The following is a 26,387-nucleotide window of genomic DNA, read 5'->3' as shown; positions in this document are numbered from 1 at the left end:
CTTAGTGGAGTTGGAGATATTCATGATGGCACATTTTTTAACATTAAACTCCATCTGCCAAGATTTGCTCCAATATAGGTTTATATTTTCCATATTGACAATGAGTTTCATGTAAACCTGATGAATATTATTTTGTGTATGTTCCTCTTGTGTATAATTTTTTACCCTGTTAATCACTAGTATTAAATATTAATACTATCGGATACAGAGAGATTTGTAAATAACTTTCAAATAATCAGAACCGTATATAGTGATATTTATCTTAATTATAAAATAAAGGCTGTTTTTTCCGTTATTTTATTATTTAAATCTATAAATTTGTATTGCAATTATGGTGTGTAGTTAATTTTTAACTTCTTAGTTGAATAACTGTGCTAAATTTCCCTGTACATGATTCTAAGATCTGTTTACATCTTACTTATAGGTCAACCCTCAGCAGATTGAACAGCTGTTTTCAGGCATATATACAGCTGTAGGTCATGATCTTACTAATTTTTCCACTCACTTTAACACTCCAGTCCTTGTAAACATTATCTACTATGGTGGAAAGTGTATGCAGTCATTTTAAATTGCTGGTATAGGTAAAAGTGAAGTATTCTAGTAAGAATATATTAATTTATTTAAATTGTTGTGTTTAGGGTATACAAAATAAATTAAATCTCAGGAGCAATTTTTCTCTACAGAGGGAGTATGTAACAGGGTATTCACAAACACTCATCCTTAATCAAATCACATCAAAACGAATTTATTGTCAGTATGAAATAACATGTATATAAAATATGCTATGTATAACTGTTTACCAAACTAACAAGCAGTAACAAATTGCAACACATCAATAATACATGGCATACATAAGAAATAGTTATTCTAATAAAGCACAATAAAAACACAATTTAAGCAGTATTCCTATAGGACATTATTCAAATGTAAGCAGAAATATAATATCAGTACTATACATTCAAAATTAAGAGCTGTTTAAAAGATTTTTGATGTTGACACAAGGTACCATAAAAAGAAATGGTGTAAAAATGCTTACAGAGAACACAAAAGTGCCACAAAATAAAAAGGGCTTAAAGGAAATTATCATCTCAAACCAGATTTGAAGGAAAATGATCAGCAAATTTCGCACAATATAAGCAAAACAATACAACACTGATGAATAAAAAATAAAATATAATTATAAAAGCAAAATAATACAATGCTAATGCTGAAATGATTATCCCGCATGTGTAACTAGCACTATTTCAGAGCTTCAAAGGCAAATGATGAGCAAAGAAGCATTGATTAATGCTACATACATACAGTACTACAAGTTCTTCAACAAGATATCAAATGAAATGAACGAAATAAGACAACAACAGCAAACTGTTGTAGTGTCACTAGTATTATATATACATACTGTTAAGCTCAAAGAAAGCAAAAGCAAAAAAAAGCATCAGAATGCAAACCTAATATAGCAAATGAAAAAAATCAAGATGCAAATTTCTCAGAGAAAGCAAAAAGCAAAAAGGCAACACAATGAAAACAAAACAAAACACCAGTTTTATAAATAATTATAACTACTTATCCAATCAAGCGAGATTAAGTGTGATGAATGAGTGAGCTACTGTATATTATTAATGGAGAATGCTTTTTAGGTGAGCTGATTTCAGATACATATTTATGGTTTTATATATCTGAAACATTTGATTCATTTCGTTACTAAACCTTGCAAGAGGTACAAGCATTTTTCATTTGCTTAAACCTACTCTCTTTAGTTTCTTTCTTCATATGTTTACTGGTGAGTCATTTTATTATTTTAAGTGTATTTACTTGTATACTTGTTAAAATTGTAATCATTATATTATTTGAATGATATTGTATTTATCAATTATCTGATTTATAATTTATGATAATACTTATAATACTTTATGTTATTATTTTTCATACCATTATCAATTATATAATTAAAACTAGGCGTAAGCATTCTTGAGTTATCATCCGGAAACCATTTTACTGTTTCGAGTCACTGTGACCTTGACCTTTGACCTAGTGACCTGACAATCGAAAGGGTCATTTGCCAGTCATGATCAATGTACATATGAAGTTTCATGATCCTAGGCGTAAGCATTCTTGAGTTATCATCCTGAAACCATTTTACTATTTCGAGTCACTGTGCCCATGACCTTTGACCTAGTGATCTGAAAATCAATATGGGTCATCTGCCAGTCATGATCAATGTTCCTATGAAGTTACATGATCCTAGGCCTAAGCATTCTCATTCGGAAACCATCTGGTGGACGAACCGACGGACCGACATGTGCAAAACAATATACCCCCTCTTCTTCAAAGGGAGGCTTAATAAAAGTTGGCAACTATAACCCCTTGTGTCAATACACAAACCCCGCTACATAACCAAACTGAAATACCAGTGTACTTAACTTAACAGTTATTAAACACCATTTTTCAAAAGTGTATATTTTACATGAAAAATAAATAAAAATGCTAAGAATATCAAAAGACATACTTTCTCAAATTTAAAACAGTAACATTACATCATTGTTTCATCATTTAGTAGTAAGTCTGCACATTGGCCTTTAACCAAAAAACAACAACACATTGCCATGGTAATTATGGCAGTACTTATTATTTTCACTAGTTTGTATGTTTCAAGTCAAACGGGAGTATGTACTGAGAAAAATTATAAAAGTTGTTAAAGATAAAAAATGGATCAATAATGTTTTTTTAAATAGGTCCCAGAGGGCCTGTGTCGTTCAAACAAATACCATACAATATTCAGATGCAACCTCAATTGCAGGCTCCTTATCTTTGTTGTTTAGGTCATAGGATAATAATAGTTTTTATAACATGCATATAAGGAAAACGCCATGGTCCCCAGTGTATAACTAGACACAAATTGAAAATCAAATCTTGGTTGAACCCTCAACAGGGATAGAACCACTGACAACTGGAGTACTGGAGTAAAAGTCTACTGCTTTGACCACTCGGTCATTTGTGGTCATACAATGTGGAAGGTATTTTATACTTTATATAAGCAATTCTCGTAGTTTCACAAAATATAACAACGACAACAGAACTTTCCATATTATTCAATCGTTTTGCATTGCAACGATTTATAATTTTATAAACCACTATAGTGGTGGGCGACATAAAAATCTGAAACAATTTTGACAATTTACAAAAACTTGAAAAGGCCCCTTTAATAAAAAGCAAAAAGGTGTGACTTATTTTCATCCCTGGGACATTATATGATCAATCAAAAATATTTTGACAATGTACAGAATGAATCCAAATTCGGTCAGTATCAACAAGGCTGGCTAAACGCTTGAAAATGTCCAGTTTGGATCCAATTTTGTTAAGTATCAATAGTGCAGGCTAGACTCTTGAAATTTTATAGAATGGATCCAATTTGGCAAGTAACAATAGTGCTGGGTACACTCTTGAAAATGTCAAGAATGGATCCAAATTCGGTCAATTTCAACAGGACTGGATAAACTCTTGCAAATTTCCAGAATGGATCCAGTTTCGGTCAGTATCAATAGAGCTGGCTAGACTCTTGAAATTGTCCAGAATGGATCCAATTTTGGAAAGTATCAATAGAGCTGGCTAGACTCTTGAAATTGTCCAGAATGGATCCAATTTTGGTAAGTATCAATAGATCTGGCTATACTCTTGAAATTGTCCAGAATGGATCCAATTTTGGTCAGTATCAATAGAGCTGGCTATACTCTTGAAATTGTCCAAAATGGATCCAATTTTGGTAAGTATCAATAGAGCTGGCTAGACTCTTGAAATTGTTAAGAATGGATCCAATTTTGGTAATAATCAATAGAGCTGGCTAGACTCTTGAAATTGTCCAGAATGGATCCAATTTTGGTAAGTATCAAGAGAGCTGGCTTGACTCTTGAAATTGTCTAGATTGGATCCATTTTCGGTAAGTATCAATAGAGCTTGCTAGACTCTTGCAATTGCCCAGAATGGATCCAATTTTGGTAAGAATCAATAGAGCTGGCTAGACTCTTGAATTTGTATAGAATAGATCAAATTTTGGTAAGTATCAAGAGAGCTAGTTAGAGTCTTGAAGTTGTCAAGAATGGATCCAATTTTGGTGAGTACCAATACAGCTGGCTTGACTCTTAAAATTGTCCCGAATGGATCAAATTTTGGTAAGTATCAATAGAGCTAGCTAGAGTCTTAAAAGTGTCCACAATTGATCCAATTTTAGTAAGTAACAATAGAGCTGGCTTCACTCTTGAAAATGTCCAGAATGGATCAAAACTCGGTCAATTTCAACAGGACTGGATACACTCTTGCAAATGTCCAGAATGGATCGAGTTTTGGTCAATATCAATAGAACTGGCTACACACTTGAAATTCTCCAGAATGGATCCAATTTTGGTTAGTATCAATAGAGCTGGCTAGACTCTTACAATTTCCAGAATGGATCCAATTTTTAAGTATCAATAGAGCTGGCTAGACTCTTGAAGTTGTTCAGAATGGATCCAATTTTGATAAGTATCAATATAGAATTTTATGGTCAGTAGTTATTGTTTCTCTCCTTCACTTGCTAATGCTCATGTGCTATTAGTTACAAGCATGTGAATTAATATTGCATGTTTGACTTCTTGTTCCTGATGTTGTTGAGGCATGGTCAAGGTCCTACTTCTTGTATGTTTAAATTTCTATTTGAAGTTTATTTGCTGTTTATTTTCAACTTTCAATCACAATAGTAGATTGTTCTCTTTATCCGTCCATGGTCTGTTGGCGATATTTTATACGCATGTCCACTCTTTGATTTCTACATTCAATATAAAGAAGTGAAACTCCAGCTGCTGGAGCAGTATTGAATTTTCATTAAAAACAATTAGTTGGTCCTTTATTTAAGGCAAGTGACCGATTGCCCAAACAGTACAAAACAGCACAATACAGCACAATACAAACCAACATAAACACAAAATATGAATAAAGCTGAGGTCACCGCCTTGGAACGGTCAATGCAAAGCATTGGGGGTTTAAACCTGGTTATAGAGCGCTCAACCTCACACTTGGCCCAGCAATATTCATAATACATTGAAGTGTAAATAAAATTTAACGTCATAGCATTGTAACTCAAATTAAACAATAATAAAAGGGAATTAAAATCAAGCCTCTGTGTCCACACAAACTTAAAGAAATTGTTCTAATTACTGTCCCCCTGGGCAATATTGGATGTAAACCTTCTGGCATGAACGCCTTGCTCAACAATCTGCAAATTAAACCAGAAAATCCATTACTAAGTTGCATCACTTTAAAAAACAAACAAACAAAGGGGCTCTTCAACATACATGGTGTCACATGAATTAAATACAATGGAAAGGTCAAATCTGTTTAAACCTGTTCAACATATATGAAAGTGTGGAGCAATTTTGAAGGATATTTTAATTAAACATGATACTGCTTATTAATCTACATCTCTTGGCCTTGTGGTTTCATTGAAAATGTTTTCAATTGTCACTGTTTGTTTATTTTGGTTAAAATCAAAACAATTGGCTGCTGCTTAAGATTTCTGAGCACCAACGTTGTTTCAGGTCAGATAATACATGTATATGATTAAAATAACATTTACAGACACCACAGTGGATAAAGAGATGATGTTTTAAGCTAAATATATAAGCTATAAGTCACATTGTTTCAGAGACGATTTTTTGCTGTTATCACTCTGGTTGACTTGCTAACATAACTAATGAATGATATGCAATGCTTTCGCTTTGAAAAAAGAACAGTTCAACACCTGAGCACGGAACATTCCATGAAAGTTTTATCATGGATCTCTTAGTGTTTCAGAAGAAAATGATATCAGTTATTTCAGTTAAAGATGTTAACACACCACCACAGAAAATTACCATTCACAATATCTCATAATGGATCATTGACAGTATTTCTTAAACTACTCCAGATGATGATTAATCTATTTATCAAGAATAATGTACAAGTCATTAATTGCAATTAACTTATCTTTGCAGTCTCTTGTCTTTTTTTACTTATTTTCAAATTCATAAATAAATGTTAGATTACCAAAAGTTATAATAAATGATATGCACATGCTGCCTATCACAACAATTCATATATTTGATTATTTTATTAAATTTCAGTACATCTGAGTTCCACTCTGAGTTCCACAGGTGGTTTTAATTTAGTATTTGTTTTTATCAGAGTTCATGAATCTGCAGTAACAGTATTATTAACTGAATAGATCAATTCAATACAGGGAAAATACTTGTAGATTTAAGGCTAGTAGACCTACTGCCAATGTATACATTTTGGGCCGAATTAACTATGATACCTTATCTGATAACAGTTCATATTAATCTATTTTTTTAACTCTAAATTTCCAAATTTTTGGTGTTAACAACACATCTTCCACAACGTCAATATTGACTGAAAGCGGTCACCAAGATACTGTTTTTTTCTTATCACCCTACTGAAGTATGATTTCATTTAAAGCCACACACCTTGAAATTAAGCACATGATGATCAATACATATAGATGCAATTTAAAAGTGTGCAAAATTGTCCTTCAATCTTTAGCCTAGTTAGCAAGTAAATTTTTATTCTGTTTAATTTTAAAACCGAAAGTAGAATTTCTTTACGTGTACGTCCGTTTCGTCAAACACGATTATTTTTAAGTTTTAAAGCGCAAAAAAGACGGATTTCTACTTTGTAACCAATAGATATATTCTTATTGAGATAGATAAAATTAAATCTATAGCCTAGTTAACAAGTAATTTATTATTTTTCAACCGGTACCGCTTTTAAAACCACAAGTAGGATTTCTAGACGTATACGTCCATTTTCGACAAACGCGATTATTGTTAAGTTTCAAAGCGCAAAAGAGACGGATTTCTACCTTGTTACCACCAGATATATTCTAATTGGCATAGATAAAATATGTTTCTTATTTATACTTAAATTTACTATGCCATGTATTTCATTTCAAGATGTGTGGCTTTAAAGCACACCTTGAAATGAAATACATGTTAATCAATACATATAGATGCAATTTTAAAGTGTGCAAAATTGTCATTAAATCTATAGCCTAGTTAGCAAGTAATTTATTAATTTTCAAACGATACTGCTTTTAAAACAGAAAGTAGGATTTCTATAGACCAGTTCACGTGTGACGTCACCCGCACCTGCGTGTTTACATCCGGACTACATTGGTAGGCAAACGAAAGACACAATCAATGGGAAGAAATAGAGCGTGATCGTTCATATTTACACGATTTTATTTTTGAACATGCCAACAAGTTGTTCTACTTTACTGAAACACAGATTGAAAACAAGCAATAAATAGATCAATTCCAAATAAACAACATATAAAAATTAACTAAAATGGTATTTGTCTGGGAAAACTAACACGTTGACACATTAAATAAACATTTAATTAAATTAAATGCAATATTTTTCATTTCATTGTTTGCATCAATCTTAAAATCATGTAAGCCTTTGTATTACTGTGTTTAAGTTCTGCATAAACCGATTATCGCGTTTTTATCAAATATTGTCCAGACTTCACTAACAACATGGTGTAAACCACACTGGGTGGCAGATGACAGTCTGGGCATTCAACACAATTGAGGATACCACCATGTCTTCTCTTTCTGGTAGTATTAAGCAGTCATTTGGTTAAATTATTTACCGCTGAAATACTTAACAGTTGCTTAAATTAGATATGTTACTTATTGTGCAAATTAAAAGTCATGTCCAATATGGATTATCAGAAATTGTAAACAGTAAAGATATTAGCCCGTTTCATTTATAAAAAATAAAGTATTCAATAAGTATATAATTTACGTAGAAAACATTTAACGTATTTAGCGGGTATCAGTTAATTAAAACCACGTCATTCTGAATGATTCTGTATGATGATTTAATGTTACAGCAATGCACGAACGACATCATAAAAACAAGAAATTACACTTAACACCAACGGGGGTAAATAATGTTTTCAAAAAATAATAATAAAACAATATGTATATAGATATATGTGTGTTAAAATGTTAAATATGTGTCACGCATACTACTAGTAACAAGTTTTCAATATACATGAATACACAGTTCAATTCGCATCATGTAAAGTTGTGTTTTTCAGCTGTATGTTAATTTTCCTCATTAGTGTCATTCTCTGTACAAAACCCATCAAAATTAAAATTACATGTAAATACTGTCATGCACTTCGCTTATAATAGGGCTTTGAAGTACATAATTTTCAAAGCACCCCTTACACTTTCTATCACTCATTTTTATCACACTAGTGTACTCATGCCATTGATAATTATTATTTTATAATTAGATGTATTATTATTGTAATTTATTGAAGCTTTTATGCAAAAAATAATACCGCTAATACATTATAGAGCTCTTTGTTGTGTCAAATTGCCGGTCTTTCAGTCTTCAGACAATCTTTACTTTGATACTTATGACGCATTGTTTTAAGATGCAAATAAATGTATTAATAAATTCTTTTTGCACTAAATATTATATTTTTGAAATATTATTTAGGTGTTGTTTTTTCGGACCTTCTTTTCGATACATTTACTAAACAAGTGTCGTTATCCATATGTTTTTCGCTACTATAACCCATGCTTTTGCCTACCAGTGCATTGCGCATGTGCTAAAATCAAAACAATAACAATGAACTGCTCTATATGTAAATTGTATACGTCCATTTTCTAGGTTGGCGCTAAGGAAAATAAATTAGTAGCCAAATTTTAGCACTACGATAACGACCCACATTATAACCTTATTTGCTCAATGAACGAAATAATCATTATCATGAATCTATAGGTATCAACAATGACTGTATTAAATTATCAATGAAGTCACATTTAAATAAATTATTTGTTACCTGAAATCAAATATTTTTTATTTTTTTATTTTTCATTTATATTTATTTTCATGCACTGGCATAAACAGTATACAATGTTAGAACTTTCGATATGCCCCGGTCTTTGATTGGGTGGGTCTTGCGTAACTCTTATTCGCCACCCCCTTCTCCCAATAATTTTTGCCGTAGTTTGGTGCTTTTTGATTCTTTAAAAATACATTTACTGCAATGTATTCTTGAATTGACATATTTTTCCATAGTTGCAATATACAATTTATTGAAACGTACCGGTAAATTTGTAAGTCTTAAATACTGCATGTACTGAGTGGCTAGGCTATATTTAGTTACACATCGTCTGTTTTAAAAAAAGCATGCTTTGCATGCGTAGAACTTGGCATTGCAGATGACAGCTGATATGCAACAATAATTTTGCGCTCTTTCTTATAACACGGGTTTTACATGGCATACCGGTATTAATGCATGGTGAATAGTTATTATCACGTGGCTGAAGAAAAAGGGTGTAAATAAGTTCTATAAATAGACATGATAAAATATACATGCACTGGATTTAATTTGTTACAGCATCAAATTATTAACATGTTTTGTTTTTCACAACTTACTCGCCGTTAGTAATTTTACACTGCTCACCAATTGCAATTAACTTCTCATAATTAATAATTGTTTACAGTACAGTAAATAGGTGTGATGATGCCTGAAACCGCCTTTAATGTACTGCTTTATTTACCGGTTTTATATCACGTATTAATGCTACAACTGTGATTCATTGTTAATAAACCTGAAATAAACGCTTACTCTGTGACCGACATCAATCAAAAATAATAATCGCTATATAACTCCGCCTCCATAAACAATCTCGTAACCGATTGGACGTTAAATATCACAATTTGGCGACTGGAAAGTTACCAGAAAATTTCCCGTGATGCATCTGTCAGCATACATGACTGTGTTATGTGGCTTGAATATACGATACGGGCATCCGGTTATCTCTTATCAATGGACTATCTATTACCACCTGGAGCTTTTATGGCGATTACATGTGGAAATCGGTACCGAGGTCTCTTTAAAAGTAGGGAATATTATATACTTATAAAGAAATATCAGGGTTTTTTGCAATCGCCATTTTCATTCACATTTTAAACTTTAATCGTCAGCTGAAAGATACAATCGCCTATGGCGATTTTGGCGATCGGAAACGCTAACATAGCATTTTGACAAATGCGATTATTTTGAAGTTTTTAACCACAAACAAAATGGATTTCTACCTTGTAACCACCATATATATTCTAATTTGCATAGATAAAATATGTTTCTTATTTATAATTAAATTTACTATGTCAAATAAGTTGTGTGGCTATAAGTAATTAACTGCAGACTCAGTCACTCTGTTTTAATATATTCACAAATGCCAAAATGGGGGTACGCGTGTGACCTACTCCTATAAATATGAGGTCGATTTACAAGCGGGGTAGCTTACGTCTAATTATTTGGACTAGCGTGTGACCGTGCAAAACATAGCTTTACCTTTTAACATACAGGCCTTCCATTTCGCAGACTCCTTCTTCGATCTATCTGCAAGCTCAGATCCTTCCTCTTCACAAGAAACATCAGTGACAAATGACAATACATTTGACTCTCTATATGTATTACGACAAAAACATCCTACTGACTTCATCTGTGCAAGCTTAAATATAAATAGTCTAAGACACAAATTTATTTACATCAAAGAATTACTTACAGATAACATTGTTGACCTTCTGTTTATTTTAGAAACAAAAATAGATGACTCTTTTCCTGATGCAGAATTTGAAGTTGATAGTTACCACATATGGCGAGCTGATAGAAACCAACATGGAGGAGGTATAGCCGCATATATACGGTCTGACATTGCATGTGACAGAAAGACAAATCTAGAATTTAATAACATCGAATCGATTTCTATAGAGATTACACTTGGTAAATTCAAATGGATAGTTTTTGGCTGCTACAAACCACCAGTATTAGACAATGAAACCTTTCAAAAAGATTGTACTTTGATCTTAGATAAATGCATGAAAAAATATGACCATTTGTTACTGATTGGAGATTTAAATTATGATATAATAAGTAACAGTAAAAGTCAACCATTACTTGATGTATGCGATATCTTTAGCCTAGAAAATGTAATTACAGATCATACTTGTTTTACGAAAAATGCAGACCCAAGTCTGGTAGATGTCATTCTAACAAATAAACCAGAACTTTTAGGAAAAACTTGTAACTTTAATTGTGGCTTAAGTGATGTTCACAATCTTATTGGTGTGCAGCTAAAACATAGCATACCCACCAAAAAACGAGAATATCGAAATAACAGAAGTTTTAAAAATTTTGATATCATTTCTTTTCAAACTGAGTTAGAAACACAATTTTCACGTGTCGACTTTAACGAACCAGATGTAAATAAACTTTATAATACTTTTGAGAAACACTTTTTAAATGTAGCTGATAAACATGCACCAATTAAAATGAAAAAAGTCCAAAAGAAACCAGTGCCATATATGAATAAACAATTAAAAAGTGCAATTTATAAAAAAAGAATGCTCCATAACAAATATTTAAATAACAAGAATACAAAAAATTGGGAAAATTACAGACAACAAAGAAATCTTGTAACCAAAATACAACGTAAATCCTTAAATAATTACTTCATTGAAAGGTGTACAGGGGGATGCAAATCTCAGGATTTCTGGAAAACTGTCAAACCTTTTTTAACCAACAAAGGCAGTAATATCAATAAAGACACCATTCTAAACGAAAATGACAAGCTTATTACTAATCAAGAACTAGTAGGGGAAATATTTTATAACTTTTTTGTAAACGTGGCACAAAACATAGGAAATGAATCCATAACAGTTGATGAAAATCACCCTAGCATATCTATGATATCCTTAAATATCAAACCTAATCAATGTTTTACCTTCAACCCTGTCAGTGAAGATTTTGTAGGAAAGCAAATTGGAAAACTAAACACTAAAAAAGCAGTAGGCATTGATGGTATATCAAGTAAATTGCTAAAGGCAGCTCAACCTGTTCTGACTGGTCCTTTAACCGTTATTATAAACTCTAGTATTAGTTATTCAACATTCCCTGATAAACTTAAAATAGCTCAAGTAAAACCATTACATAAAAAAATAGTAATTTAGATAAAGCAAATTACAGACCAGTTAGTATTTTACCCACACTGTCCAAAATCTTCGAACGATCAATAAATGAACAATTAACAACATATTTTAACAATCATTTTAACCCTTTTTTATCTGCTTTTAGGAAAGGCTATGGTTGCCAAACTGCACTTTTAAAAATAATAGAAGATTGGAAAAAATCCTTGGATGAAAATAAATTTGTTGCTGCAATTTTAATGGACCTATCTAAAGCGTTCGATTGTCTCCCTCACGACTTGATACTGCTAAAACTTAAAGCATATGGTATGTCCGAACACTCAACCGATTTGCTAAAAAGTTACCTCTCACATAGAAAACAGTGTGTCCGTATGGGAAATTTAAATAGTCAGTTTTTACACCTATACAAAGGAGTTCCTCAAGGGTCTATTCTTGGGCCGGTTTTATTTAACATTTTTATAAACGACATTTTTTATTTCATTTCAAATAGCAGCTTGTATAATTATGCTGACGACAACACCCTTTCATACTTAGGACAGAATTTAACAGACGTTGTTAGTACTCTTGAAGAAGATAGCAAAACACTAATAGCTTGGTTTTCAAACAATAAAATGCAAGCCAACCCAGATAAATTTCAAGGCATTGCCATTGGAAAAAAATCTAGAGAACATATTACATCCTTCAATCTTGGAAATAATCACACTATTAAATGTGACGAAGAAGTAAAATTATTAGGTGTCACAATCGATTTTCAACTTAAATTTAATAGCCATATATCTAACATATGTAAAAAAGCCTCAAGGCAATTAAATGTTTTGAAAAGAATTGGAAAACACCTTTGTAAATTAGGTAAACTTACCATCTATCATTCTTTTATCCTATCTAGTTTTAACTATTGTCCTGTAGTATGGCATTACTGTGGGGAAGTAAATACAAAGAAAATGGAAAAAATTCAAGAGAGAGCATTAAGATTTATTTATGACGATTATGTTTCAACTTATGACGATTTATTGAATAAGTCAAAATTGCCTTCATTAAAAATTAGGAGACTAAGATCAATTATTTTGGAAACATTTAAAATAATCAATAATCAAACTCCAATTTATCTTAATGACCTTGTAAATCTTAAATCTAATTCCTATTCTTTTAGATACACCAGAACTGCTGAAATCCCCCAAGTAAGAACATCAAGTTACGGCATCAACTCTTTCCGTTTCGGGGCTGCCAAACTGTGGAACTCTCTTCCCCAACATTTCAGGGACCAATTACATTTCAACCAGTTCTCCAGTTTGGTTAGCTCTTGGGACGGTGAGAGCTGCCGTTGCTCCTATTGCATGTATCAAACATAGTTGCTAAATTTTTGCTTTTTGTTGTTGCTTGCATGCTCTATGTTTTCATGCATACTGTGATATAAGCTTGTTCATGCAACGAAACTGATTATTATTAAATATGTTAGTTGCTTAAAAAAAAAAAAAAAAAACTTTTTATTTGGCTTTTTGTTGCTAGCTCGTTTAAAGTGCTACATTTTTTAGATTTTGTTGCTTGCTTGCTTTTGTGTTGCATGCACACTGTGATATACGCTTTTCTTTTTACTCATGCAACGAACCTGATTTTAATATAAATATGTAAGGTAAATCATTATAAGTAAAATATACTTTCATTAAATATGTAAGTGCTTAAATTTTGGCTTTTTGTTGCTTGCTTGTTTAAGTTGCTAAAATTTTGGCTGCTTGTTGCTTGCATGTTTCTTATGTTTCATGCACACTGTGATATATGCTTTTTTATAAATAAGCTTAATCATTATTAAGTAAATATACTTTCATCACAACTATTGTAAATCCTTTAAGTAAATAATTATGTTTTAATTACAAGCTTACTTTTTTATGTGTTTATATCTTTTATATAGCTGCTAAGTTATTATATAGTTGCTTAGTTATTTTATAGTTGCTAAGTTATTATCATGTGCTTTGTTAGTAAACTAAATATGCCTTTGATATTTTAACAAGAAATATGAAAATTTATTTATTTATTTATGCCTTGTACATAACCATATTACTATTTATATGTGTCGGTCAATAGCTATACATAGCTAATGTTATACTGTTATTTATTGTTAACCGACTTGAAATAAAAGTTTGTATCTTGTATCTTGTATCTAGGCCTTCAGCAAAGAACTTTGACCACAAGGCATCCCTGTGCCTTAATCTTTAATTTATTACATTTTATAACCAATTTGTGTTGCTTTGATTCATCAATATCATGTATTTTAAAAATGACATGAAAACATTTATACTAGAAAGATTCATCAGCTTTTATACGACTTTTAATTTTTAGCCTACCTGAATTTTCGCAACCGTTTTTAGTTCCAATTCAATTGACGACAATTCGCCTCACTCTTATAATTTTATTTAATCTTTAGCCCATTCTGGACCGTCGAGAAAAATTCGTTCCCTTCAGCATTCTTTGACAGACTCGACAGACATCTTGGAAATACGACTACTTTGCGGTGAGGCCGCCTTTTTACGGCCAACTTTAGTGGTATCCTGTATAGCAAAATAAAAGGATCCATTCTAGACTCCACGACGTATTTTAGACGGACCGGAAAAGGAAGATTTATTCGGGTTGACAAACGAACTCGAAATATTGCTCGGTTTTCGACTGACTGTGAGTTAACGGCTTGACAGATATTTTTGAAGTTAACTTTTTTGGAAAGGTTGTCCAATTACCCATAGGAGGAACAGATGACAGGTCTATAATAAAGTCAAGTTAATGACCTTGTTATGATTCCAATATCAGTGGGTGGGGATATTTTTTCATGGCTCTTTGTCAATTCTTTTCTCATTAAACATGATTTAATATATTTATTTGAATATATTGGGCTCCTAAAAAAATACTATCCAAGTTACGTTACTTCCACCTGTGCGCGGTACATGCATATTGATGCATGTGCGTAAAGTGCTGTGTAAGCGAACAATTTTAACGTGATCAATCTTTAATAGGGTCAGAATTCGAATATCGAACTGCTGATTCTTGTTGTCTGGTATTACGGGTGTTACAAGTGTTTAAGCTGTTTAAATTGTATGTGCAAATATGGAATAAGGAAAGACGGTATGATTTTCATAACATTATTGAACGCATTATTTCAAATAATTAATTAAAATATTATCAACTTACGGCACACCAGCAAATATTATTCTGCAAGCATTGATATGTAAGTAATTATTATTCAGCAGTATACTATTCTGAATCAAATGATATGTTTAGCCACGCCCTATCCACGAGGTGGGTTAAAACATGTAACATGTTTATTATACAAACTGAAATGTCTTTGTGTTGGATTCATCGCTGAGCACAAATATCAAGTCCGTTACACAGGCAGCAGTATCATAAATTTATATTTGCCCCCCCCCCCCGAGCTTACCCCAGGGGTTCCAGATTGTTAAGTATACTATTTTTCTCAGAATTTGATGAGTACTTATACGTATCAATGTCACAGTGAAATTAATATTGCCAAATAGTGTATTCTATGTCACATTATTTTATAACCAACTGTCATTATCGATGTTAAAGGATCTTATGCTATAAATCAGTAAAATATCTGTTAACTTCTTCCATTACATAGTTTGCCTGATTATTGCCTCATTCTCATAATTATTATCAGCCATGTCTTTACACGTGTATAGTTTACATTTGGCTAAAAAGCAATTTTATGCTTAAGAGCTAATACATTTGTTGTTGTTGTTGTTCGAATAAAGCCGGCGGTGTTACTAATGCGCCGGTAAGGTTAGGTAGGGGAGGAAATAAAAACTAGTAAAAGGGCCTTATTTAATAAAAGGATTTGTTTAACTCTAAGAGCAATACTTAAGTTGAGATAGACTGAAAATTTATAATTGATTTCCGCCAAAAAAAATATATATATATATATATATTGCTCGGATATATGAAGAGCCAACATATACAGGACAATATTTCCTTTGTTAGATTGGGATAGAGTTAAAAATTTGGATTGATGACCACCTGATAGTGTTCGTTACATTATCGGAAAAATAACTCATTCCATGCCATTAGTACATAAGATTGCCATTATTAATTTGAATATATGAAGAGTTATATATAACTGACGATATGTGTTGTTATTTCTATCTACCGCTGATAGTCCAACGGAAATGATAATTTATCTAAGTAGCCCGTGTCCCGCATTACTATTTTATACAGGCTACTTATACTTATAAGGCCGGGATAATATGGTTAGGTACAGTTCGAGCCGGGCCCAGACAAGTGGCCATATGGTGTTCACCGAAATGACCATCGTCCGAGCCCCGCCCGTCATTGGAACATAAGATTGTCATTATTGATTTGAGTTTTTATTTATTTATTTATTTATTGATTTTAATTTCCCTATAGGACCGGGATAATATGGTTAGGTTTAGTCCGAGCCGTTGTTAATGAGTTAAACCATACACAATAGGTGTACATTTAACAATCTGGAACCCCTAAATGGGTAAGCTAGGGGGGGGGGGTAGGGTCTGGGGGGCCAAATTTATGATACTGCTGCCTGTGGTTCGTTAAACATTGATAATGCATATATGTCATACACAGTAATTTACACAAAACAGGTCAAATCCCACAGACACACCAAGACCAACTCTTTCTTCTTTAGTTCCGATGACTTGTGTAACGTACGGCATAGTAGCTAAAGAAACTTCAGCGAACAGTTTATATAGTTTTGACAAACCTGTACGCACCAGTCAAAAATCATAAAAAGCGACATATAAAGTTATGGTAGCCAGAACTAACGGCATAGTATTTCTTAATGTCATGAAGATGGAACATGTATTTGTATGGACTTACAACAACACCACCATTTTCTTAAGGAGAGCGGGGCTAAGTCCAAACCAGAATAATTTTTCCTGTGAATGAGAATACGTTTGAAAACAAACATGTACATGTAGTAATAATATTAACAATAATATGAAATATCCACATCAAATGAAATTTTAGACTGTACATTTAGATCTAGTTGTTTACTCTGCATGTAATATTTTGGTAGTTCAACTACGAATAATAATAATTTTTAAAACAATGACCCATCGTTATTAATAGTTGACTTCTATCACATTTACACATGTATTGTACGTTATAAATGGTGTCTTCATTGTTCAACTGGCTACTGTGGTCACATTCGGAACAGCAATTAAAACGTAACACCAACCAGGTTTTTCCCCCCTTTTTGGGAAGATAGCCCATGGTTCTGGATTTGGGAATTTTATCAGCATTTTCAAGAAATTGGAAAAATAAATTCAGTAGCCTTCTTTGGTAGCACTTTAGTACTACCATATATATTGATATAACTCTGTATAATACTATTTCAAGTTAAAAGATCAAAATCATATAAATCATTATTATGTACTTTGTAACATGTAATTGTAATAAAATTGTGATATAATAATCATAAGACACTTCTAAAAAAATAATAAAAAATGGGGATTTTTTTCCAAATTTGGGAAAAAAGTATACCTTTTGAAATTGGGAACACATCCGTTATTCGGCTATAAAATCGGGCCAAAAAAACCTGCCAACTTTGACATTTGGAAGCAATGTTGATAAAACAGTTGAAATTGAACACATTGTTGCACTGCGCAAAGACCTATATATAGAAGGATAAGTAACTCCCGTCATCCCTATAGACAAACCCAGAATCGATAAATTGACCACCGCCATATTGGCTATTACCTCGACCGCTACTGAAAACGGCACTAAAGAATTAGGCAGATTACAACGTTATCATAGTGTACACCCGTATTATTCCAATAAACAGTACTTTATGACTTCGCACAGTGAAATATGAAACCAAGTGTTGATATGTATGAAATCTTTAATCAATATAACTTAAATAAAAAAATACACGATATATTCATAAAATATGTGTCTCTGCAACAATATTCAGTGACAACAGGTAATGTACGTAATGTTAAACGCCGAGTTGGCATTTTTAAGCATACCTTTCAGTATTGCCTTTGTATAAAATTTAATTATTTCTTTATGGAATAACATTATTCAAGGATAATTATAAAGGTATAGAAATATCTAAAGTCTGAAGTAACTGTTGTGATTTTAGCGTAAATAGTGCCGGAGATATAAACACAGATCTAGAAATATACAAAGATTGGAGACATCAATTCAGACCAAATTGAGTTGATAGATCTTTGATATTAATTAGATAGATTTAAGGATAGATAATTATATTGATATCTACCTGTGTTTAAGCCTATATTATTTCTTATTAAATGCCGTACTTTCTTTACTTTTCGGAGATACTCATTAAACAACGTTGTAAGATTAAAGACCGAGGACGACTTTTTTATTGAATAGTACATATCTTTGTTTGTCTAAACAGTTACCATTTCGTTATTAATATTTCCCTTGTACAAATTGCATACAAATCCTTGAAGATTATAGATAATGTAATCAAATTTACTATTTACTGTGTTTTACACATATGCAGTTACATGCTATTATGGAAGGTGTCTACTTTGACGAATAAATTGTCTATGGATTATAAAACTTTGCTCAACGTCTCTGTAATTTTTAAATTATGGAACAAAATGTATCAAAGTGAATGTGCACACTTGTGTCCGACTTCGAAAATTTTACAGTTTTTCATGAAACTTTTGTTTCAAACACAACTATTGGCACTTTTACTGCTATAAATATAGTTATTATCTGAAAGATAAATGTCTAAGCTGTTGTTATACAGTTTATTTGGTGTATTTATAGCTTTTGGAAGAGATTTTTTTGCTATTGTTCAATAGTTTATTTGCATATATAATTGTTAAAACCAAGGTGTTGTGCAGGAAATTTGACAGTGGTATCCAATGAATATATATTATATAGTATAATAGAGTATTTTTACCTAACGATCCCTGTGTTTTGTATAGGAACAGAACTATATAATCTTGAAATTATATTTAAAAATTTGCATTATGCCTGGACCGACTATTCACAGTAAAAAAAATAAAGAAGAAAGTGGTGCGGATGTAAATAAATATCAACTTCGGATTATTCTGTCTGTTTCCAGAAACTGGGAAAAAAAGTAGACATGATCTATAGTCTGTTTCTAAAAATACTACAGTTTATTCCGTCATTAATTAATTCCTGTAAACGCATCCATTGTTTATAAACCTCCTGCCAATGTTGTCATGTTTCCATCTCAAATATAACTGCATGTCATTGAAAATAATATGATCTTATCTAAAAATGAAACCCTTTTAAACCTTGACCGAAAACATTTAAACTGTGAACTGTGGTTTATACGCAGTGTGGTGTTTTAACTGCATGCTCCGTCGAAGCTTATTATATAGCCATGCAAGCCTGAGATGGTTTGGTCCGCGCTTTTGGTAATTCTGCTGCAAGCGGAACGAAAGTGGTCTGCGCCTCTATATATACTCTGGTTATTTGGTCTGCTCTTTTAAAATACTTGAAAATGTTAATAATTTTATTTTAAAATCTTTAAGACACTCCCCCCCCCAAAAAAAAAATACCAACCCCCATTTAAAAAAAAATGACCCCCCCCCCCCCCCCCCCCCAAAGAAACCCTCTTTCCGGAAAGTGCCTCTCCTTGCATGATGAACAAATGTTCCATCTAAAACATGGCGCTCTCTCTATATATATACTCCCGTTATTTGTTCTGGAATAAAAGAGTTCTGCGCCTCTATATATACTGCCGTTATTTGGTCCACTCGTTCATTGAACTTGAAAATGCAAATATTTGTTATTTAAATTCTTTAAATAAGCTTAGAACTTTATCTCCATTAACACATGAGCCAGAGCCATGAAACTTGCCATAAATGTTCTCAATCATCAGGGAGTGCTTCACATTCAATACCCATAATCCTAGGGGCTAAGGTCAAGATCCCACATTGAGGTCAAGGTCACAAATTTGATGAATTATTCATTATTTATTCATTCCTTTACTATGCATCAAGGGATTTTGTGATAACTGTCCACAATTGTTCTCAATTATCTAGCTGAGTGTCAAATAGAAGATCCAGGTTGCTAGGGTCATGGTCAAAGTCACACACAAAGGTCAAAAGCACACATTTAGATTAAATATTCCTTATTTGGTAAGGATTCTACCATACTTAAATGGATTCTCAAAATATCCTGGTGTAATTGTTCTCAATTATCAGGAATTGCAAGACCTATGTGTTTTTGACCAAGGTCTAGGTCACACATCAAAGGTCACACATTTGTAGAAATATTTATTATTTTGCCATTATTTTACTATGCATCAGTGGATTCTGTAATTACCTTCCATAATTTTTCTCCATCTTTTTCCTTGAAGTAGCTGTGTGTCATATGTAAGATTCATGTCTAGGGCTGTCGCGATACGCCCTGTGCGTTTTGCGATATACAGTACAGGCAGCGTGTACTTGGACAAAAACGCGTGGTCGCGGTGTTCAATTTTCCCCGATGGGTGACATTTCGCGGGGGGCGGACACGCTACTGACCGCGGTGTTCGGCGAACACCCGAAATCGCCGCGATTGCACGCTATCGTTAACGGGAACACCCGTGATCACCGCGATGCTGCGCAGCCACCGTAAACACCTGTCTGCGAGGGTCATTCACGCGTTTTAAATGTACATGTACATCAACAAAATAAAATCATATACTTCATGTACATGTAGATATTATGTGCACATTTATGCGTACTTAAACTCGGGCAGTACGTTAAGTCGGAAACTAAAACTAAGCGTTTAGATGATCAATACGATTAACTTTCATGGTGTTAATCAATGCAATTGCCCTTTTTGTTTTCACAAAATTAGGTTTCATTTCTCCCGATTTCCAGAAAATGACTTGTACATGTTGCATGAAATCTAAATATAGCGTGTTACAGCGTGTTTGATTTTTATTTTATTCAGATGAAATGTCAATTCCAAATCATTCGCGAGCTACCCCGGTACTTGAGAAGAAATTCACTACGAAACTTTAAATCGAAATTAAAAGATCCCAATGTTGTCTGCGCTACGAAGATTTTGTGTAAAAAATAACCCACGCCAATTTTCGCGCGCTTTTTATGGTTCAGAACAAAGAAAATGAAAATATCATGGGCATATATACATGTATATATATGTGGCTACAATTTGTAACAGAACATGAACTCTGCACAAAGCGCGCACTAGGCGTCAGGTGATTTACGAATGTTGGAATACACCTGTTCTGATTGGGCGTTTATTTCATCAAATCTTAAAATAGAAACATATGCCGAAATTCATTTGATAGTTTAGAGATATGGCAAACGTTTGTGATTTTTGCATTTCTATCACACTTTTATCGTCAACATTGACCAGAATTTGCATGAAATCGGAAATCTCGGGATTATCGGGTAATGGACAGAGACGGGAATTTTTGCATGTATGCGGTAATCGATTGTGATTGTTCGTAATCGTTGTTAATTTTTTAGACACCAAATGACACCTATAACATTCAAACGCACGGTAGATTCTTTCTGCATTGGTACCGACCTACGTTTATGTTCAATTATTTTATTTCTAGCGAACACGATGAACACCGCGGTAGATATTATGGGTCCGCGGTGATTCGCGGTGTCCACCTTATGGAAAACGGCCCCCGCGAATATTTGATCTGAACACCCATCGCGGGGGTCGTTTGGTAAGCGAACACCGTAAAATAAACACCACGACGGGTGACGTTTGTCCAAGTACACGCTGCCTGTACTGTATTGTTATACGGAAGCACTGTATCGCGATACGTATTGCGATATTTTACAGAATGTATATATGTGGAAAAAAAGCAGAATAACAGGTTTTACAACTTCAATAAACTAAATAATCTGAAAACACTTGTATCATGGAATGACTAGAAACTGTAATGAATAAGAACAATCATTTTCTGGCAAAATGTTGCCAAATATCACTTTTCGCTTTTTTTCACAATTTCATACTCGTTGTCATTGTTATGCGTGTCTATTTGGACAATGTCGGCCATGTTGTTTCACAATAACTGTGTCTATGATCTGTGTAAATCGAATGTTCAAGGACGGGTTTAAAATGCGGAGTCAGCGGGGCCCATTATTAATCATCCGTAGCGTTCTGACATTTCCTCGACTTAATCAGAATATAAAGATAACATGATTCGGAAGAAGAATTAAATAAACATGCGTCTGATAATTATGAACTTATTTGCATAGGAAATCATTCTCAACTTCAACAAAATTACGGAAACATACAGGCTTGTATAGCTCTGTATTTTAAACGTGGATGTTAGACATCTACATGTGGAAGTTCTTGCTTGACCTGGATATTATTATATACAGATTATTTATTTAACCTTTTTAATCGCTTCTAAAGTTTTCAAAACGATAATTATATCAAAATATGTTATATTTTTATTATCTGTGTTCATAAAAGAATAATTAGATTAAAAAACAGGTGCAGCAACGCTGTTCCTCGGTGCGATTCTTTTAATGACATGCACCGCGATATACCGTTTTACCGGTGAATCGTGACAGCCCTATTCATGTTTAGGGTTAAGTTCAAGGTTCATGTCTAGGGTTAAGGTCAACGTCACACAATATACTTCATATAAGGTCATACGATTCACATCAAGGGTCGAGGTTACACAAATGCTTCATGTAAGGTCGTACGCTAAACACCTAAACTGACCAGCATTTTTCCAAGAATTATGTATACATCTTTGTACTTAGAAATAACAGGTTAGAGATTGTGTGCTCCAACAAGGGAGATCATATCGTGGCTGACTTGTCTGTCCTTCCTTCTCTCATAATTATTTCTGGAGGAGGATATTGTTTTGGCATTGTCCATCCGTCCTTTTATCTGGATGATGTTGTTTTGGCGTTGTCCTCTTTTCCAGAAAACGTTTGGTTATACCATTTATCCAAAGATTTGCATCCATCCCAGGGTTGGCACCAATCGACCGCCCCCGGTTTTAACCAGCGGTTTTTACCGGTTAAAACCGCCCCAGTTAATACTCCCGAAGTGGTCATTACTAATTCTAATGAATGTTCAGATTATTCTTGATTCAACAAGATTAACAATGAGACACACCAATGATGTGCATTATCATAAATATATTCAATGTTGTTATGATAAAAAAAGTTTATACACATATGAACATGTCATCATCAGCACATCATACAGGTATTGTCAAAATGTGTGTTGTTGAACTGTCACACCTTACTTGTCATGTATTCTTGCCTAGATTTATTTAAATACTTTTCAAACAAAATACATGTAGTGAAAACAAATTTTATTTGCCATTGATATAAAAATTAAAAACATAATAAGAAATAAGTATTAAAAGAAACAAGAAATATCTTTAAAAAAGATATACGGCGTTGATTGTGGTTGATCAAGTTTTTTCAAGTTTTTTTATTGGAACATCGGCAAAATGCCTTTGACCATTTACATATTCAAGTTAACAAATTATGGTCGAAGTACATCAGTACAATACAAAGAACATACATAATTGTACACATAGATAACTATGTAAAGTGTTCAAACATCATTTACAAAAGTAAATGTATTGACAATTATGTAAAAAGAAACAAGTAGTAAATAAACAATATATTAACGATTCCATACACCATTAATTTAAGAAGCAGCAAATACTTCTAATTTTTCATCACAGAGTTTCATTGCCTCAGTAATGAATCTTGCAACATTGTTAATTACTGTAGTATTTTGACAAGATAGTATATTTTTAAATTTGACTAAGTTTGGCCAGTTAGAACGAATACAATATTTTGTTCGTAGATCTTTATAGATGGAGCAAGTAAGAAAGAAGTGATATTCCGATTCAACAGTGTTTGCGTTACATAGTTTACATTTACGTTCAACTCTGGGTATGTAATTATATCTACCAGTCTCTATTTCTAATGTATGGGCGCTAAGTCTAAATCTGGATAACTGTTGTTTATTATTTCTATTATTAATGCAATCGAAATATTTTTCATAAGCGAATTCAGTCTTAAACATTTTGTAGTATTCTAATTTCGGTTGGCTATTAATTGTATCATGCCAATTTTGTATAAACTGATCTTTTATTCTTTGATTAATTTTATAAGAATAATTACAGTTGTCATTTAAGTTATTGTAAAATATACCATGCCCTAGTTGATCTAATTGTTGTTTTACAAATGCCCACCACATATTTGTGTTATTATTATTATTCTCATTGTAAATATTACATTGTTCGTTATAAACCGTGTGCATCAAAGAGTTCGGGTTTTGCTAAATTTTAACCCAATAACTGAGTGCACGTTGTTTACATATTATAGAAAGAGGAAATCTGCCTAATTCACCCAAAACAGCAGCATTAGAAGTCTGTGAGCGTACACCAAGAATAGTTTTACAAAATTTGAAATTAAGTTTATCTACTTCTTTAATGTTGTAAATTCCCCATATTTCAGATCCATATAGAATAATTGGAACAACTAGGGAGTTAAATAGAGAGAGTTTGTTTTTAGTGCTAAGCTTCACTTTACTAAAAATTGACAATAAATGATTGTAAGCTTTTAAGGCTTGTTCATTATTTGCCTTAATAGCTTTAGATATATTACCAGTGTAGTGAAGTTTAAGGCCCAAGTAGCAGAATTCATCAACAATTTCGAGAGCCTGTTGATTAATAGTCCAACTATACAAACATGTACTTTTCCTTTTTTCAAATATGCAAATTTTAGTTTTGTTTACATTTATTTTTAATCCCCATTTACAGGAGTATTGATAAAAAGAATTTAATTGTAATTGTAGACTTTCTTGATTTGTAGTAAATAATGCAATATCATCAGCAAATAATAACATATAAATAGATAATAAACGAATATCTTTTTCGGTTAAATTATTCATATTAATACAATCATTTATATCATTAATGAATAAAATAAATAATAAAGGTGATAATGGTTCACCCTGTTTTACTCCTAACGTAACATCAAATAGCTCAGAATAAGACATACATTTGTATCTTTATGGTTTTTAACACATGATTTTACATTCTGATATATAGACTTGATCATTTTTAACATTGTACAGCTTATTCCTGCTTGTACTAATTTGACCCACAAAGCTTCATGTATAACAGTATCAAATGCTTTTTCATAATCAATAAAACGCAATAGAGTTTTGATTTACTATTAATAATGTTCTGGATTATAGTGTGCAAGATAAAAATACAATCAATCGTGCCACGATTATCTCTAAACCCGAATTGAGATGTGTTAAACATATTGTTATTATCGCACCAAGAATTAATTCGATTGCGCAATGTAAGTGAAAACGTCTTAGCTATAATATTTACTAATGTAATACCACGATAATTAGATGAAACATTTTTTTCTCCATTTTTGAAAATAGGGACAATTGCGCCCTTACACCAAGATTCAGGATACACACCTTTCTCAAAAATGTAATTGAAAAGTTTTACTAAATAAGGAGGAATAAACTCATTACAGTCGATAAAAAAGTCTGCAACATTGTTAGACATGTCAGCGGATTTATGTCGTTTGAGCTTTGATATTGTTTTTTGTATTTCTATAACGGTAAATGGGCGATCTAATTCCTCAATATGAAGTGTATCATGTCTTGATGAATTGTCATCACCACTGAACGAGTTGTCATTCGGTGTATTAGATAAGTTTTTAAAGTGATGAATTAAATCTTCAATATTTACGTCATTAGTTCCAGAAGATTTTTTAAGCTTATATTTATTTATGTATTTCCAGAATTTCTTTGGGTTAGATTTACTTAAAATTGACAATGTTTTACTTTCTTTGCTGTAAAATTTTATTTTTAGCAATACGTTTAGTTTGACAATATGTCGATCTGGCTTGTAAAAACGACATTTTGTTCGCAATTGATGGATCTTGTTTGTACATGCGCTTACAGTCGTAGAACGCTGCTTTGTGCATTTTTGCAATTTTGGTCGAACCATAGAGATTTGCGAATACTTCGTGATTTTGTACTATCTAAATTAAAAGTACGTCCATGAATCTGAAATGAGATATCATATATAAGTTCAGATAGCTGATTTATACACGTGTTTAAATTTTCATTTTCAAGTATTATGTTATTAGTAATATTTGCAAAAATATGTGCTTTACTATTGTTTATGAACGATCAAAAGTTATTTCTATGAGATAAAAAGTAGCGGATGCCTTTTTTCTGCGCAGTTCTTAGCTACATCACAAGCACATCAATTAAGGGGTGTTGCGCCAGATTTTGTGGCTTATTTTGCTTTATGTGATATTATTACTCAGATATCTATATTTGTGACGTCGTCAGCGAAAATCAGTCTTGTGTAC

At 32.5% G+C, this 26,387-nt stretch overlaps 2 protein-coding genes across 10 annotated transcripts in view; one reads left to right on the top strand and one right to left on the bottom strand.

The window, feature by feature from the left end:
- The window catches only part of LOC127844952 (target of rapamycin complex 2 subunit MAPKAP1-like), a 567,740-nt gene that overhangs the window by 41,366 nt on the left and 499,987 nt on the right, over positions 1-26,387 (bottom strand). The window lies entirely within an intron of this gene.
- LOC127844950 (ankyrin repeat domain-containing protein 50-like) overlaps positions 1-26,387 on the top strand; it is a 492,344-nt gene that overhangs the window by 84,982 nt on the left and 380,975 nt on the right. The window lies entirely within an intron of this gene.

This window comes from Dreissena polymorpha, chromosome 9, assembly GCF_020536995.1.
Source record: "Dreissena polymorpha isolate Duluth1 chromosome 9, UMN_Dpol_1.0, whole genome shotgun sequence".
NCBI classification, from domain to species: domain Eukaryota; kingdom Metazoa; phylum Mollusca; class Bivalvia; order Myida; family Dreissenidae; genus Dreissena; species Dreissena polymorpha.
This window is presented reverse-complemented; position numbering and strand designations above follow the sequence as displayed.